We start from the raw sequence: 7,662 nt of genomic DNA on the forward strand, positions 1-7,662 counted from the left end.
ATTTATATGTTATATACTACTATTTTATGAAAAGGGTTTGCAAAAGATTTTAATCCCGATATCCATCTGAGTAGAGAGTGTGAATTTGGCCTAGCCTCTTTCAGGAGTAAGGCCGAACCCATGTTAACTCATGTGAGATCATTGTGGGATCCCACACCATAAAATATCTGGCCTAAAGTGTTTATACAACTCCTTGGGTTGTGAGCCTTTCAAGAAAATGGGCCAAAAGCTCATAATTAATAAAATTAATTAAGTAGTCAGCTTTGGGTCAAATCCGGGTTCGGTATTTGGTATAGATCACATATCCTCTTAAGAGGATAAGACTTATCTCTTAATAGAGTCCAAATCCAAATTAGATTTGGATAATCTCTTAATTAGATTAGCAGAGTGATCAAGAAGGAGATAAAAGATAAAAGATAAAAGAGAAGAGTGACCAAGAAGGAGATAAAAGAGAAGAGGGCAAACTAGGCTATGACTCTTCACTCTCTTCTCTCTCTTCTTCTCTCTTGTCTCCCAAGAAACCTCAATTCGACCTAGGCTTCCAAGAACTGACTTTTGATCAGTTTTTGTAAGAAAATTATTGAAGAACATCAGGATCACTCACCCTATTTGATCCAAGCAAGATGGCAGTTTTGTAGAAAACATTGTTCCTGAACCAACTTCACCCATCCACTGCACCATCTTCAATGGAGGCTGCTTTTAAGACTTATTTGGGCGTGAAATTTCACCTTGGGATATGTGCTTGTGGTATCTACATCAGATACAATTTCCCCTTTTGATTTGGTTTCAAATATGGTTTGGTTTAATGCAAGATTGATTCGAAAAAATGCAGTTTTTCAAAACATTGAGAAATTGGTTCCCAAAAGGGTTAGAAAATTTTTAAAAATTTCGCCTAGCCATCTAGCATGGTTTGGCCATCCGTAAGATGGATTCTAACCCCTTCCAACAGACCAAACCCACACCCTCTTATTACCAATCACCCATAGATCATCCTGACCCCATCCGACAGTCCATCAGCTCAATGGCCCAGACTAATGGTGGAAAATAGTGGTTCTACAAAAGCACTGCTTCCCACCGTCAAGCTTTCCCATGAGCCTAGGGCTTCATTGCTTTCTGCGGGGCAGTTGAAGGGACCTTTCCCCATTCCATGGAGGTGGTACCACCCCCCATCTACCTCATGCCACCTGTTTGGGACAACTTGTCAGAAATGGCAAAACCACCCACTGGCTGCTCTGACAATTACAGAGGTGTTTTGTGTCGACCAAGGTTCTAAATATCGACATAGGCTGATATTTATTGATGCTTTTGTTATGTTTTATTTATTTATTTTTTCAAAACGGGTTCAGAGGGGTCTGTTTAAGTCCCAACTACCCTCTGAACCATGGTCTGATCTGATACAACTTCTATAGGAGCATATTGGGAAGCCATCAGCACGATACGTATCGGCCAATATGTGTTGATACTTTGAATCTTGGTGTCGACCAAACCACACCCTCCTACTTCTACTCACCCACCAAGCCAACCCCTTCCGCCTATGCACCGGCTTGGACTGGCAGTGGGAAATGGTGCTTTTGCAAAAGCATCGTTTCCCACTGCTGGTCTTCCCTGTAAGTTAGGGCTTCTCCGCCTCACGCGAGGCCATCTAGGGAACCTCACCTCATACTGTGGAGGTGGTACCGCCACGCCACTCGTCCGAGACAACATGTCAAAAATGGAAAATCCACCCACTAGCTGCTTTGGTGTCTGCGGAGATGTTCTATGCCAACTAAACCCACACCCTCCTATTGCCATTCACCCACCAAGCATCCCCATCCCTTTTGGCCGTCCATCGGCCTAGACCGATGGTGGGAAATGGTGGTTCTGCAAAAGCATCGTTTCTCACCATCGAGCTTCACTGCCTTCCACGGGGCCATCGAGGGGACCTCCCCCATGTTGTGGAGGTGGTATTGTTGCCCCTCTACGCCCATGCCACCCGTTCGGGACAGTGTAACAGAATTGGGAAAACCACCCACTGGCCACTCTAATGATTACAGAGGTGTTCCATGCCAACTAAATCCACACCCTCCTATTGCCACTCACCCACCGAGCATCTCGACCCCTTTTGGCCGTCCATTGGCCCAACGGTGGGAAACGGTGGTTCTACAAAAGTGTCATTTCCCACCATTGGGCTTCCTCGTGAGTTAGGGTTTTCTCTGCCATCTGTGGGGCCGTTGAGGGGACCTCACTCCATGCCATGGTGGTGGTACCGTCGCCCATCTACCCCCGTGCCACCCATCTGTGACAGCGTGTCAGAAATGGAAAAACCACCCACTGGCCGCTCCGACGAGTTTGAAGGTGTTCTGTGCTGACCAAACCCACACCCTCTTATTGCTACTCATCCACCAAGTATTATGACTTGTTCTGGCGGTCCATTGGCCCAACGACCCAGACCGACGGTGGGAAACGGTGGTTCTACAATTTCCATTGGAAGGCTAAGTATTGTGAACCGATATTTCTTACAAGGGGGCTCTGCCCCTTCTTCTGAACTCTTGGATAGGTTTACAAATATTTCTAGTATAGCAATTCAGTTATTTTAGTGAACAAAAAAAATTCTTGTAAGCCATTAGATTAAAATAACTCAAGTCCACCATTGATACTAATTCCAACTACAATAAAGCGCCAAAAAAGTTCACCACACCTAGGGGAACATAAGTTCATCCATCAAGAAAACGAAGGGGGTATGGGAAGTCTTGTAAGACAATCCTAAAACTACCCAATCAACTTAATGACCAACTATATCTAGAAGACTAGTGAGAGGTGAACAATAACAAAAAGAACAAAAACAAGTTGCCTAACTGTAGCTAATCCCATCAATAGCTAGCTGATGGGCTGATTTCATGGACTCGATTTGCCCCCGGCAAACATCAACTGCTCTCTCCAGATATCGAAGGTGTTCCACAACATCACCATAACTATTTTCCGATGTAACCTCATATGACCACCCACGAGGAATCACTCACTCAAAAAAATTTGCATTCTCTAGACGACTCATTTTCAATCTTTGGGTTATCTTGCAACTGCTCTTACAAGTGAAACAACACATGTCAATTGCAATCTATATACCTTATAACAATACTAACAAATAATATCATTTTCAATCTTTGGGTTATCTAGCAACTGCTCTTACAAGTGCAACAACACATGTCAATTGCAATCTATATACCTTATAACAATACTAACAAATAATATCATCCCACTAAAATATTACCTCATATTTTAATCAACAGCTATAAAACAACTTCAACAGGTTATTGGGAGATTAAAATTCGAAGGATACATTTCCTTTTACAATAGCAATACTTAATATCATACTACAAGATACTCATACCACAAATGTTTCATATCCAACAGAGGAAATCAGGGTGCCCTTACCAAACTCACCAGTCAAAACGGTGGGCAAGATTATTAACTCTAGATGATGCTAATGTTCAATAACAAAAAGAGGAAATCAAAGCACTCTTAGACGAAATGGTAGAGTCTAAAAACTCCATCTGGAGGTTCCCGTTGAGGATGACTGATGGAGAAGATAAAAACAGGACCTACAAAATAGAGCTACCGCACTCTGTGCCGTCTCAAACTTTTAGGACGTCGAATAAATGCTTCCAGCAGAGGTGAACAAAACTGATGAGGGGCATTTTGGTCACTCCACACAATTATCGACACATGGATTCTAGTGATAACGCATAATCCAGCATGGCAGAGAAACTCGCAAAAGTGACACGTGGCAGTCAACATTAGGTATGCGGCCGAGCTAGAGCAAGCTCGGCCCACGGTGTCTAGCATTGCTTAGCAGCTCGCCAAAGTGACATGTGGCAGTCAGCATCAGGTACGTGACCAAGCTGGAGCGAGCTCACCCCACCAGCTTGCCCAAAATCATCCCGCATGCTGCGCCCGCTCGAACACTGTTACCGCGACTACAGGAACAACTCATGGAACCGCGCAAATCTACCAACTGACACCTTAATGCGCCTGAAAATAAGGAAACAACTCCACAAAGAGCTCAAGACAGTTACTTGAGTCCAGGAGCCTATATAAGACATCTAGATCCACCCAGAAAGGTATGCGCACTGATACTCTCAAGCTCCCTTACATTCTCAGAGATTACTCCTACACATTCACTAACTTAAGCATTGGAGTGCCCTCCCCGGGTAAAAGTTACCCGGGCACTCTCACCTTCTTCTCTTTTTACAGCTCGCTTCAGCTTGGATACCCAGCTCGTAGCTCGTCCACGCAGCTCATCCACACAACTCAGCCTAGGCAGATTGCTGCCAGTCGGAGTCCGAGTCACAACACACGAGGGAGCGTCCAGATTGTGCATCATCTATTGGTGGGCCTATTTTCAGCTTCATCAATTGGCTCCGTCTGTGGGATACGCAACAAAAAGCTAGTGTTTCCTTTCATTCATCTCTTTATCTCTCTCATTTTACTCAAAGAAACCTTTCAATGGCATCTTTCGGCAACCCTTCTTCCAACAATGTCAATGACCATGTGCCGAAAATCACAATAGGCCAAATCTACCGCTAGCCGATGTGCAAGAAAATGTGAACATGTCACCCCTACCTCCAGCTGTGGATCCCGTGGCACCTCCCATAGTGGTGGACGTACAACAGTTTAACGACTTGGTACGATGTGTGCACAACATGATCGAGCAGATGCAGTCATGGGAAAACATATTCGTCTTTGTTGTTGGGCAGCAACAACAACCATTCCAACAACAACAACAACAAGCTCAACAACATCAACAGCAACAACAGCAACAGCAACAGTAGTATCAACAACACCAACAGCAGCAGCAACAACAACAACAGTAGTAACAATTCTAGTAGCAGCAACAACAAGTTCAACAACAGCAACAACAACAGCTCTCACAACAGTAGCAGTAGTGTCAACAGCAGTAGTAGTATCATCAACAATGCCCCGTGGTACCAGATCAACCAACTCTGTGAGACGATCAGCAGGTACTGCGAGGCAGCCAGCTTTGCAACAGTCATTAGAAACCCCCTAATAACCAGCAATTCCCTTTACACAATAATAAGCTGAATCGCGAGGACCCACCTCGCCCACGAGAGTGCAACCAGATTGAGATCATGGACAAGGAAGACGCGATAGTCCAAAACGAGCAGGTACCCGCAGAAAAGCAAAGCAGAAGCTCCTGTCAAGTCCAATCTAATTAGCTCCACTAAATGTACTAAAAGGAAGAAACAAACGCTAAGTTCTCACCTTCTAGAAAGTTGAGTTTTCACCCTTTAATTTCCGTTTCTATTAACTCAATGACATTTTTGAGCAACACTAACATCAAGAATGAAGAATCAATCACTGGGGGGCAAAAACATCCGTGATGAACCTTGAGAACCCTCTTGTGACAATCAGATGTAGACATGGGAGAACAATCAGTAGCAGAACGACTTGAACAACCAACCTCCCATTGACAACCGGATCCTCGATAACAACCAACTACCGGTGGAGAGCCGAGCTACGGCTCCTATCAAAACTGAGTTCGCCAGCTCATCCACAGGGACCAAGAAAAGGCGTAGAAGGCGTACTCAACGTGCTAGAAAAAAAGAAAAGAAAAAAAAAGAAGAAACCAGCTCATTCTGACCTGGGAAGCATCAACAAGGAAGAGACAAGCAACAACGAGAAAAAGAAGAGAAACAAGTCACCTCGGAGCAGGCACAACAGCTCGTCACAAAGAGAAGCAGGTCGCCTCAGAGCAGGCACAACAGTTCATCACGAAGAAAAAGCAGGTCACCTCAGAGCAGGCGCAACAGCTCATCACAAAGAGAAGCAGGTCGCCTCAAAGGAGACATAATAACTTGTCACAAAGAGAAGCAAGTCACCTCGGAGTAGGCACAACAGCTCGTCACGAAGAAAAAGCAGGTCGCCTCGGAGCAGGCACAACAACTCACCATAAAGAAAAAGCAGGTCACCACCTCAGTGAATACGATATCTAGTTTGAATCGCACGTAGCTATAAAAGTGCAAGTTCTGGTAGATTTCCTTGTCGAGTGCGTGGTAGTAGGCGAGTAGCTTTATAGAAGATATTACTACAAACAACTCGCTACATGGTAGTAGGTGAGTAGCTTTACGAAAGATATTACTACAAACAACTCGCTATGTGGTAGTAGGTAAGCAGCTTTACAGAAGATATTACTACAAACAGCTCGCTACGTGATAGTAAAAGAGCAGCTCTACAGAATATATTACGACAAACAACCCGCTACGTGATAGTAGGTGAGCAGCTCTACAGAAGATATTTCATAGAGCCGAGCTGGATAGATCCATCCTTCGACAAAGCGTATTACCAAGAGAATGAAACGCAGTTCGGCTCATAGAACGACAAGTAGCTCACTACGTGATAGTAGGCAAATAGCTTTTACACTACCATATCTACAATGCCTGCACCGAACTAATAAAACAAGCGACCTATGAACCAGCCGAACCAATTTCCCCTTTCTGAGAGTTACTCTCTTCGCCGAGCTAACATTGGCTCGAGAGTGGGGGGCAATTGATGAGGGGTAATTTGGTCCTCCGAATCGTACAATGACATATGGCTTCCGGATGACACCTCAACACCAAGTCAGCGAACTATTTCAGTGAAATTAGCTCGGAGCATCTCAACTAGGCCGAACCGGACAAGCTAACGAGAGCAGACCAAGCTGAATCGTGGTCAAAGCAAGCCGACCCAAAATGCCCTAAAGAGCTTCTACTCTCTTCGTCTACTAAGCAGTGACTTGAGAGTGGAGGGAAATTGATGAAGGGCATTTTGGTCGCCCCACACAATTATCGACACATGGACGCTGGTGATAACGCAACATCCAGCATGGCAGAGCAGCTCGCCAAAGTGACATGGTAGTCAGCATCAGGTTTGTGGCCGAGCTAGTGTGAGCTTGACCCACAACGTCTAGCATAGCTGACCAACTCGCCAAAGTGACATGAGGCAGTCAGCATCACGTACGTGGCCGAGCTGGAGCGAGCTCACCCCACCAGCTCGTCCGAAACTGTTCCTCGTGCCACGCCTGCTTGAACACCGTTACCGCGACTACAAAAACAACTCGCGGAACCGTATGTTGTAGAACTCATGGGTGACCTGTAACTGCTGCACAAATCTCACAAATAACACCTTAATGCACTTAAAAATAAGGAAACAACTCCACAAAGAGCTCAAGATAGTTACCTGAGTCTAGAAGCCTATATAAGACGTCTAGATCCACCCAGAAAGTTATGCACACTGATACTCTCAAGCTCCCTTACATTCTCAGAGATTACTCCCACACATTCGCTAACTTAAACATCGGAGTTCCCTCCCCGGGTAAAAGCTACTTGGGCACTCTCACATTCTTCTCTTTTTATAGCTCGCTTCAGTTCGGATACCCAGCTCGTAGCTTGTCCACACAACTCAGCCCAGCCAGATTGCTGCCAGTTGGAGTCTGAGTCATAGCACATGAGGGAGCATCCAAATTGTGCATCATCTATTGGTGGGCCTATTTTCGGCTTCATCAAAAACCAACAGCTCCCTCAATACGTACGATTTTAGTGAACCTGCTAAAACTTCGAACATGGAAGAGAACTCTCTAGGAAGAAGAAAGCCACATAAAATGCTATTTTTTGTTTGACGTGTATAAGA

The sequence above is a fragment of the Nelumbo nucifera genome, chromosome 1, assembly GCF_055504915.1.
Source record: "Nelumbo nucifera cultivar China Antique chromosome 1, China Antique-T2T, whole genome shotgun sequence".
In the NCBI taxonomy this organism is placed as follows: Eukaryota; Viridiplantae; Streptophyta; class Magnoliopsida; order Proteales; family Nelumbonaceae; genus Nelumbo; species Nelumbo nucifera.